Here is a 12,042-nt window from a genome sequence, read left to right on the forward strand (position 1 = left end):
TTTTCTGTTCTGATTGCTGTGGCCAAAACTTCCAAAACTATGTTGAATAGTAGTGGTGAAAGTGGGCACCCTTGTCTTGTTCCTGACTTTAGGGGAAATGCTTTCAATTTTTCACCATTGAGGATAATGTTTGCTGTGGGTTTGTCATATATAGCTTTTATTATGTTGAGGTATGTTCCTTCTATTCCTGCTTTCTGGAGAGTTTTTATCATAAATGGATGTTGAATTTTGTCAAAGGCTTTCTCTGCATCTGTTGAGATAATCATATGGCTTTTATTTTTCAATTTGTTAATGTGGTGTATTACATTGATTGATTTGCAGATACTGAAGAATCCTTGGATCCCTAGGATAAAGCCCACTTGGTCATGGTATATGATCTTTTTAATGTGTTGTTGGATTCTGATTGCTAGAATTTTGTTAAGGATTTTTGCATCTATGTTCATCAGTGATATTGGCCTCTAGTTTTCTTTTTTTGTGGCATCTTTGTCAGGTTTTGGTATTAGGGTGATGGTGGCCTCATAGAATGAGTTTGGAAGTTCACCTTCCTCTGCAATTTTCTGGAAGAGTTTGAGTAGGATAGGTGTTACCTCTTCTCTAAATTTTTGGTAGAATTCAGCTGTGAAGCCGTCTGGACCTGGGCTTTTGTTTGCTGGAAGATTTCTGATTACAGTTTCAATTTCTGTGCTTGTGATGGGTCTGTTAAGATTTTCTATTTCTTCCTGGTTCAGTTTTGGAAAGTTGTACTTTTCTAAGAATTTGTCCATTTCTTCCACGTTGTCCATTTTATTGGCATATAATTGCTGATAGTAGTCTCTTATGATCCTTTGTATTTCTGTGTTGTCTGTTGTGTTCTCTTCATTTTCATTTCTAATGTTATTGATTTGACTTCTCTCACTTTGTTTCCTGATGAGTCTGGCTAATGGTTTGTCAATTTTATTTATCCTTTCAAAGAGCCAGCTTTTGGCTTTGTTAATTTTTGCTATGGTCTCTTTTGTTTCTTTTGCATTTATTTCTGCCCTAATTTTTAAGATTTCCCTGGGGTTCTTCATTTCTTCCTTTTCTAATTGCTTTAGGTGTAGAGTTAGGTTATTTACTTGACTCTTTTCTTGTTTCTTGAGGTATGCCTATGCCTGTATTGCTATGAACTTTCCCCTTAGCACTGCTTTTACAGTGTCCCACAGGTTTTGGGTTGTTGTGTTTTCATTTTCATTAGTTTCTATGTATATTTTGATTTCTTTTTTGATTTCTTCTGTGATTTGTTGGTTATTCAGCAGTGTGTTGTTCAGCCTCCATATGTTGGAATTTTTAATAGTTTTTGTCCTGTAATGGAGATCTAATCTTACTGCATTGTGGTCAGAAAAGATGCTTGGAATGATTTCAATTTTTTTGAATTTACCAAGGCTAGCTTTATGGCCCAAGATGTGATCTATCCTGGAGAAGGTTCTGTGTGCGGTTGAGAAAAAGGTGAAATTCATTGTTTTGGGGTGAAATGTCCTATAGATATCAATTAGGTCTAACTGGTCTATTGTATCATTTAAAGTTTGTGTTTCCTTGTTAATTTTCTGTTTAGTTGATCTATCCATAGATGTGAGTGGGGGTATTAAAGTCTCCCACTATTATTGTGTTATTGTTAATTTCCCCTTTCATACTTGTTAGCATTTGTCTTAGATATTGCAGTGCTCCTACGTTGGATGCATATATATTTATAATTGTTATATCTTCTCTTGGATTGATCTTTTGATCATTATGTAGTGTCCTTCTTTGTCTCTTTTCACACCCGTTATTTTAAAGTCTATTTTATCTGATATGAGTATTGCTACTCCTGCTTTCTTTTGGTCTCCATTTGCATGGAATATCTTTTTCCAGCCCTTCACTTTCAGTCTGTATGTGTCCCCTGTTTTGAGGTGGGTCTCTTGTAGACAACATATATAGGGGTCTTATTTTTGTATCCATTCAGCCAGTCTTTGTCTTTTGGTTGGGGCATTCAACCCATTTATGTTTAAGGTAATTATTGATAAGTATGATTCCGTTGCCATATACTTTATTGTTTTGGGTTCCAGTTTATACACCCTTTTTGTGTTTCCTCTCTAGAGAATATCCTTCAGCATTTGTTGGAGAGCTGTTTTGGTGGTGCTGAATTCTCTCAGCTTTTGCTTCTCTGTAAAGCTTTTGATTTATCCTTCATATTTGAATGAGATCCTTGCTAGGTATAGTAATCTGGGCTGTAGGTTATTTTCTTTCATTACTTTAAGTATGTCTTGCCATTCCCTCCTGGCCTGAAGAGTTTCTATTGAAAGATCAGCTGTTACCCTTATGGGAATCCCCTTGTGTGTTATTTGTTGTTTTTCCCTTGCTGTTTTTAATATTTGTTCTTCGTGTTTGATCTTTGTTAATTTGATTAATATGTGTCTTGGGGTGTTTCACCTTGGGTTTCTCCTGTTTGAGACTCTCCGGGTTTCTTGGATTTGGGTGATTATTTCCTTCCCCATTTTAGGGAAGTTTTCAACTATTATCTCCTAAAGTATTTTCTCATGGTCTTTCTTTTTGTCTTCTTCTTCTGGGACTCCTATGATTCGAATGTTGGGATGTTTAACACTGTCCTGGAGGTCTCTGAGATTGTCCTCATTTCTTTTAATTCGTTTTTCTTTTTTCCCCTCTGATTCATTTATTTCTACCATTCTGTCTTTTACTTCACTAATCCTATCTTCTGCCTCTGTAATTCTACTATTTGTTGCCTCCAGAGTGTTTTTGATCTCATTTATTGCATTATTTATTATATCTTGACTCTTTTTTATTTCTTCTAGGTCCTTGTTAAACCTTTCTTGCATCTTCTCAATCCTTGTCTCCAGGCTATTTATCTGTGATTCCATTTTGATCTCAAGGTTTTGGATCATTTTCACTATCATTATTTGGAATTCTTTATCAGGTAGATTCCCTATCTCTTCCTCTTTTGTTTGGTTTGGTGGGCATTTATCCTGTTCCTTTATCTCCTGGGTATTCCTCTGTCTCTTCATCTTGTTTACATTGCTGAGTTTGGGGTGGCCTTTCTGTATTCTGGCAGTTTGTGGAGTTCTCTTTATTGTGGAGTTTCCTCGCTGTGGGTGGGGTTGTACAGATGGCTTGTCAAAGTTTCTTGGTTAGGGAAGCTTGTGTAGGTGTTCTGGTGGGTGGAGCTGGATTTCTTCTCTCTGGAGTGCAATGAAGTGTCCAGTAATGAGTTATGAGATGTCAGTGGTTTTGGAGTAACTTTGGGCAGCCTGTATATTGGAGCTCAGGGCTATGTTCCTGTGTTGCTGGAGAATTTGCATGGTATGTCTAGCTTTGGAACTTGTTGGCCCTTGGGTGGTGCTTGGTTTCAGTGTAGGTATGGAGGAGTTTGATAAACTCCTGTCAATTAATGTTCCCTGGAGTCAGGAGTTCTCTGGTGTTCTCAGGATTTGGACTTAAGCCTCCTGCTTCTGGTTTTCAGTCTTATTTTTACAGTAGTTTCAAGACTTCTTCTTCTATACAGCACCATTGATAAAACATCTAGGTTAAACATGAAAAGTTTCTCCACAGTGAGGGACACCCAGAGAGGTTCACAGAATTACATGGAGAAGAGAAGGAGGAGGAGGAAGTTGGAGGTGACCCAAATGAGATGAGGTGGAATCAATAGAGGCGAAAGCAAGCTAGCCAGTAATCACTTCCGTATGTGCACTCCACAGCTGGACAGCTCAGAGATGTTCACGGAGTTAAACAGAGAAGAGAAGAGGGAGGAAGGAGACAGAAGTGACCAGGAGGATAAAAAGGGGGAATCAAAAAGGAGAGAGACAGATCCAGCTAGTAATCAGTTCCCTAAGTGTTCTCCACCGTCTGGAATACACAGAGATTCACAGAGCTGGGTAGAGAAGAGAAGGGGGAGGGAGGAGAGAGAGGCGACCTGGTGGAGAAAAAGGAGAGTCCAAAGTGGGAGAGAGCAGTCAAGCCAGTAATCTTGCTCCCAAGTAAAAATGGGTACTGAAGATTGGGTTCTTAAAGGTACAAAATTGATAACAAATACCAGAAAGCAAAGATTAAAAATCTAGAGTAGAGTTTGGAATTTCAAAAATACAATATTAAAGAAAAGAAGAAAGAAAAAGAAAGAAAAAAAAAACAAAAGTCACAAAAATTATAATATATATATATGAAGTTTGCTTAAAAAAATAAGGTCTTTTTTGTTTTTGAAAAGTAATAGTAGGTTATAAAAGTGAAAATTAAAGGAGTAATAGAGGACTTAAATTTTTTAAAAAAAATTTAAAAGAAAAGAATGATCGTAAAAATAGTAAAAAAAAAAAAAAAATATATATATATATATATCTAGGACTTTCTCTGGTGTTGTTGTGGGTATTGTGGGGTCAGTTCATTTTCGGATATTTCCTTGGTCCGGCTTATATTTCTCAAGATCTATAGGCCCCTTCTTATGTAGTTGGTACTAATGACAGGGTTTTAATCTATTGCACCTGTCACTTCCAAGGTGGTTCCCTCTGTTTTAGCTTCTTCTGTTTGCTGCTCTCTTCAGTGTTTGATTTCCGACTTGACACAAAGGGGGCATTGGCGGACACGTTTTTTAGGCTCGCTTGTTCAGTCATGCTGTGGGGAGGGATGGATGCTGCAAACAAATAACACTGGCATGTGCTCACAGTGCCTCAGCCACATTGGGCCTGCCCCCACTCACGGCACGTGTGCCCTCCGTGTGCACACTGCTCAGGCTCTAGGTTGCTCTGCTGGAACCGTCCGAGGCCGGCCCTGGGCTGCATGCACCTCCCAGGTCTAAGCCACTCAGGTTCAGTCACTCGGGTAGTCCTCAGAGGCGCAGACTCGGTTGGGCTTGCGTTTTGTGCTCTTCCCAGGTCCGAGCAGCTCAGGTGATGAAGTGTTTGGCGAGCACAGTTGCTGCGACTTATCACCTCCCCCGTCCCTGCCCCACGGTGTTCTGGGTGTAAAACCGGCGCACCTTCTCAGGCAGATGTTGACTGTCCAGAGCCACAGGAAGTCTTAATTAGCAAAGAAGCCTGCTTGCAGTTTGGTAGATAATGTCTCTCTGGGGCTGTGATTGCCCCCTTCCAGCTCTGGCTGCCTGTCACCAGAAGGGGATGGTCTGCAGCTGGCTAGTTCTGTTCAGTCCTTTGTTCTGTGTGTGGGCCTGGTGATGTCTTAGGGCTTTTTGCTGGTAGCTATCCCACAGTCTGGTTTGCTAGCCCAAGTTAGTTCGCTCAGATTGCCCTCCGGGCATTCAGGCCAGATCCTTACTCTAAGCAATGCAGCCCGTGCCTCCCTGCCCAGCCCCCACTTGCTAGTGGCAGGTGCAGGCGTCTGCGCTGCTTCTCTGCTGGAGGAGTTATCGTTGGGCTCGGAATCTGTGGGTTTAAATTATTTATTTATTTTTTCTCCCTGTTATGTTGCCCTCTGTGCTTCCAAGGCTCGCCACAGACTCAGCAGTGAGAGTGTTTCCTGGTGTTTGGAAACTTCTCTCTTTTTAAGACTCCCTCCCTGAGACGGAGCTCCATCCCTACCTCTTGTTTCTTTTTTTGTCTTTTATATTTTTTCCTACCTCCTTTCGAAGACAATGGGCTGTTTTCTGGGTGCCTGATGTCCTCTGCCAGCATTCAGAAGTTGTTTTGTGAAATTTACTCAGCGTTTAAACGTTCTCTTGTGGGGGAGAAAGTGATCTCCCCATCCTATTCCTCTGCTATCTTAGGACCGCCCTGCAAATGTTTTTAATAGTTCAGCTTAAGTAATTTTAAATTCTTATAGCTCAGCTTAGCTTAACTTGGCTTAAAAAATTGCAATTTAATAATCTTATCTGATGGGAAAATGAGAGAAACCTGGTATGTGACTGTATGCATTGTGGTTGTAAGCACTGACTTTGAGGAAGCTAACTGACCTAGTTGCACGACCTTGAACAAGGTCTCAATCACTCTGTGCCTCAGTGGCCCTATTGTAAATGAGGAATTTTTTAGGGTTAGAGTTGGGATTAGAGTTAAGATTGGGGTTAGGTTATGCAAGAATAAAAGAGGGCTCTGTAACCAATGCTCTAAGAATAGTGCCAAGTTCATAGTAGAAGCTCAAAAAATATTTTTGAACTTATATTTTTGCATAGAGCAAAATAGAAAAGGGAGTAATTGTCTACTGAAATTACTCTTTATGTAACTTAGGAGAAGTAATACAATTTTTCAGAACTTTTCCTCAGAAAACTATTAAAAATCACTTAATTAATTAAAAAATTTTTTTCTCTCCCGGTGGCTCAGACAGTGAAGAGCCTGCTTGCAATTCAGGAGACTCGGGTTCGATCCCTGTGTTGGGAAGATCCTCTGGAGAAAGGAATGGCAACCCACTTCAGTATTCTTCCTGGAGAATCCCATGGACAGAGGAGCCTGGCAAGCTACAGTCCATGGGGTCCCAAAGAGTCGGACTCAACTGAGCAACTAACACTTTCATTCCATGTAGGTTGTTAAATTAACTAACTGGGGTGGTTCTAATGCCTTGGCAGCCCATGTAAGCAAACCAAAGCTAAGCCTGTAAACACCTCAAGATTAAGAAACTGGAACCAAAGGACAACCCATAACAAAGAGACAACTGGGCTTCCCTCAAGAAGGCAAACACTTAAGCTACAGCCAATTGAGTACTTTCTTGCTTTGCTTCCAGGTCTCTTTAAACACCTATTGGTGGAAGGCTCCTAACCACTTTCAGTTTGTTGCTACCCAGTTAGAATCTATTTTTGCTCGAATAAACTCATAAAAATTTTAATATTCCTCAGTTTATCTTTTAACAATGTTGATATAGCATAATGGAGGAAGTGCTTTGATTTGTTGGGCAATAAGAGACCAAATCATCTGAGCTAAATCACTCAGGACATGCTCCTTACAGAGTGCTAGGTTCTGTCAAGCTATTTGCATGCTGCTTTAAACTCTGAGGCATGAATAGAATGAAATTTTTCCTTTGCTCCAGTTGATGCTTGGCAACAGACATAAAAGAAAATAATATTTTAAGAACACTGAAAATACCAGCTAAAAAAACTTACTCTGCCTTGTTCTTTAAATAGGATATGTTTTCATTTCCAGGACCTAGCCTATTAATGTACTTAAGGTAAGGTTGCAGGCCTAAGTTTTAATTAACTTTTTTAATTGAAAATGTATATTGATGTTGGTTCAGGCTTCTTCAGGCTCTTTCAGTTAGTATCTTTTACTAATGATGTAGACTACTTAAAGAGGAAAAAGTAGAATTTGGCTTTCATATTTAAGGGGCTTCCCTGACCAATATAACTTGGTAAAAACAGAAAAGCCTGCTACCAAGAGTCGTAAGTGTTTCTACTTTACCACTCAGTTGGGAACTACTTGATGTCTTCTTTTAGCACAGGAAGATTTCCCTTGTATTTATACAGCCCTGTTCTTGGCAGATCTGCTTGGTTGTGGTTGGTGATGAGGCTGTGATGAAAAAGGAGGTTAAAACCCTGGGGCATCCTGGTTTGTGATCACACAGCAGGCAGTCCCCCTGCACATTGGGCCCTGCTGGGCTACACAGCAGTCATCACCTAGCAGCCCTAGGGGAAATGTTGATTTGTGTTGTGAATGCCCAGACTAAAGAAATAGAATGACACAACTGCTAAGGCATCTTCTTTGCCCTTCAGGTTTAATTCTTAATGAAGGAGAATGGAAGAGCAGAGGCCCACTCAACATTCATGCATAAGAAGATCATGTCAACTACCTTTAGACATATCCTCAAACAACATAGGGATTCCCTGGTGGCTCAGATGGTAAAGAGTCTGCCCTCAAAGTGGGAGACCTGGGTTCTATCCCTGGGTCTGGAGGACCCCCTGGAGAAGGAAATGGCAACCCACTCCTGTACCTAGGAAATTCTATGGATGGAGGAGTCTGGTGGGCTAGAGTCCATGGGGTCGCAAAGAGTCGGACATGACTAAGCGAGCATTCATTCAAACAACATAAAACTCATGAACATTTTATTTATTTTTCTTAATTGACCTCCCTCAACAGGTATCCCTTCTCCCCTTCTCACCTGGCTCTTGCTCACTGAGTTGCTACCTGAAGGCTGGACCTTCAATCATTCATCTTTCTTCAGAAGTAATATTTGTTGAATGAATGACTCCGCCCCTTGAATTTAGATTGTGATTTCCTTGTAGAATGTGGTGTCTAATATATTGTCGTTGTTAATGATTGCCATATAGAAAGAGTTTTTCTATAATTATTTTACTATATTCATTGGGATCAAGAAAACTGAGTGGGGGAAATAATTTAGTATTTCTATCGTTTATGTATGAATCATACTTTTATTTTCTGAGTAAATACTGCAAATAGTGATAGGCTCAATTGAATATTGCTTTTTTTCTACTTCTTTCTACTCTCCAAAAATAGGTGTGTATTTCTTTTTGTTCACTTGTGAGTTATTTCAGTGCTTACCTGGGAGTTATTGCAAATACCTTCACTCCATTTCTCACTGATGACCTATTGATGACCGGAGAGTTTTGACCCAAAGGAGGCAAAGATGCTTCAGTTTAGACATTTGCTGGCTGTAGAATGCGCCAGCTAAAAGTGCCCTCACACAGCTCCCAGATGACTCAGCAAAACAAACACAAATCAGCAGGAAGACTGAGTGGATCTCTGTTGAAAACTGCAGGAATTCTAGATTCAATGAGCTATAAGTACAGTTCCCCAGTACATGGAAAACTGAAAGGAGTTTATTCTTCTGTGCTTTTCTGACTATTCCCTGTGTCCTTTCCTCGCAAATGTTATCATAGTCACATCAACAATTCAAAAATCTAAAATCAACATGAATTTTCTATATGATAAGTACTGAGGATGCAGCTGGAAATGCTAGTCCTAATCTCTACTCCGTGTTACAAGTGGAAATAGATCTTCATCGTATTACTAATTCATGGATTCTCTGGCTTTTGTGACTTCTGAACAAGAAAATCCCTTGGCTTTCCTGTGGAATCAGGAATGTAACAGGAAATCTGTTAAGTCAGGTTTTTAACTCTCTCTGTGTTATGCATGTGACTTCCCAGAGAAACAGAAGCAGACAGATTTCCTGTTTATAGTGTAGCACTCCAGACCAGTCATTTCAAGAGGAAAGAAGGGAAAGTTAGATGTGACAGCACATTATAGTGCTGTCTGGCATCTGGTTGCTTTTTATTGTCTGTAAAATTCCTGGGAAAGGATTTACCTTGACTAATCTGTGTAAACATCTAACCATCTGTTTATTTTCAAATTCAGCATGGAGAGAGCTTCTGTGTTCAGGAGACTGTGGTCAGAAGGGGTGAAGCTGTACTCAACCATGCATTTATCTATTCAGCAAATATTTGCAAAAACCTCTTCTGGGAGTTAAACACTGTGGCCTGGAAATTTTTAAAATCATAAAAATATTTTAAACAGAAAATTTCTTCAACTGCACTCTCAATCTGGAATTGTAGATGTGAATACATTGCTATATTGCCATGTAACACAGTGGAGGGAGTTATTAAATTCTCCTCCTTTGAGACAAGATAGAGAAGTCAGCATGGGATTGAAAGTTCTTGAAAAATGATGAGGAATCTATTGGATGGGAAATAGGTGAGATGGGAAAGTGAAAAAATATAAAATGCTTATTTCTCTTTCCACAGAACTTTCACAAGTTTGGGAAATAGGCAACTATTAAAATAGCTGAAACATTTGCAAACATAATAAGGTTATTTGAATATTAAATAGCCAATTATAGTCATACAATGATATAAAATTTAGAAATAATTAGGGTCTTAAAGATCATCCAGATAAGATGCTCTTTTATTTTTTTAATATTTATTTATTTATTTGGCTGCACTGAGTCTTAGTTGCAGTATGTTGAATCTAGTTCCCTGACCAGGAATCAAACTCTGGCCCTCTGCATTGGGAGTATGGAGTCTTAGCCACTGGACCACCAGGAAAGTCCCAAATGCCCTTTTAAAGATGGAAAAACTGGACCATGCAATGGTAAATGATTTACACAAGGTCACCCAGCTGTGAGGCTGTAGAACCAGGATCCTAGCCCATGATTTCAGATGCTGAAGCATCATATCTATTTCATTTCCCTTTATTAGTGAAATGTATGAAGAGTGTAACATATTTGACTTTATTCACTTTTCTTTAACAACTAATCATTTAGGAACATGATAAATAGAAAAGGTCTTATATACAGTCATTATTTGAAGTATTCTTATACAGAAACAAAGAAAATCCCCAAAGAACCTGTATGATGAATATAAGAATTTATATTTATGTGTTAGGTAAGAAGAGTCATAATAATATTTCATGTATGAGTAATACTTTACACTTTACAAAGTATTTTCACATGCATGCTATTTTGTCCTCCTATATTAAATGTGTGGGATGCCATTATTGTCTCCATGGTACACATTGGGAAATTGCAAATCAGACTTTTTGACAGAATGCCACACAGGTTCAGAGTAGCAAAGTCAGGGTTCAAATCCTTATTTTTCCACTACAGTTGCAGGACTCTTGCTAGTATACTCCCATTGTTTCTCTAACACTTGAAATATTCAGTAAATACCTGCACCTTCCCATATCAGTCAGGTATTTAGATCTAAGCAGCTTAGAATGTGATCTTATTTTCAACAGTGTACAATCTGGTTGAGGAAGATGGTACTTAAATAAAATGAGGCATATGAGATAGATTTTAATAAAAAAATCAAAATTTGTACCAGCTTCAAGTTTAGTTTAAGTTTAAGCTACAAGAGCTTCCCTTGTAGCTCAGGTAGTAAAGAATCCACCTACAAAGTGGGAGACTTGGGTTCAATCCCTGGGTTGAGAAGATCCCCTGGAGAAGGGAACAGCTACCCACTCCAGTATTCTGGCCTGGAGAATTCCATGGATTATATAATCCATGGGTCAGACAAAGAGTTGGACACGACTGAGCAACTTTCATTTTAGGTTTAGTAAGTATTCTTCAGATACCAAATTACATCAGGGGAATACAAGCCCACTGATGATTTATTTTGTAAATCTTAAAGTTGAACTCTTATCATCAACTTACTTTGCATTAGTTACTTGTGTAATGTAATTTATATTCATTAAAAACCTGAGAAAAATGTAATTATAGAAAAATAATGGTACTGTAATGCTAGATGGTGAAAAAATTCATGTTCATATTGAATTTTAGCAATAAAGTGATATTATTTGGTCTTCTTCATGGATATGAAACTTTAGACTTGTCACAGATCCAGTTTTCAAAACCCTTTAACTGCAGACATCCATTCTTTGGTGGTGCTAGAATATTCACCTTGCACTACTAGACCTATTAGAACTGTTGCACAGGTCAGTTACTATGGGCAGGATTTTATACTTCAATAATAGTGCCAGAATTTCAATCCAATAACTGGGATCTGAGCACACTGCATTCCACTAATCTATTTTTTAAAATAGTAAAATGTGAGAAATGCTATTTCAAAATGTAGTCCTGTACTACTTTTTTTTTGAGTAATTTGAACTTACTTTTTAAATTCTGCTGAAAGGTGATTTATATTCTGTGAAGGTTTAGCATTATTTTAGTTTGTTTTCCCTGTTGATCTACATTTAGCTATTTTTAAACCTTCACTTTTCCATATGTCATGGATAACAGCCAATTGTGTCGCTCCCGGTGAAAATAACAAAGAAGTAAACACTGGCTTCCTGCTTACAACGGCCCTGATTACATCTGAGTTGATTTTATGGTAGTATTTTCACTATGTGCTGCTATTTAGTGTCACATTGGGGACATTTAGTACTCCTAGTTTTTCTATGACATTTTACTCCATTTTAATTGATAACCACGTGAGAGACTACATTAAATGTCTAACTTTGGAAGACTTTTTGGCACAGTGGTTCCAAAGTTGGCCACTCACTGGAATTTCCTGGAGTGTTTTTAGAGAAATACTGATGCCTGGGTCTCACCCATCACCCATATATTATGGCTTAATGGGTCTGTGATGTTGTCTTGTTTTAAAACTTCTCGATGTTAAAAACTTCTAGATGATTCTAATGTGCAGCCATACTTAGTGAG

The sequence above is a fragment of the Capricornis sumatraensis genome, chromosome 11 (genome assembly GCF_032405125.1).
Source record: "Capricornis sumatraensis isolate serow.1 chromosome 11, serow.2, whole genome shotgun sequence".
NCBI classification, from domain to species: domain Eukaryota; kingdom Metazoa; phylum Chordata; class Mammalia; order Artiodactyla; family Bovidae; genus Capricornis; species Capricornis sumatraensis.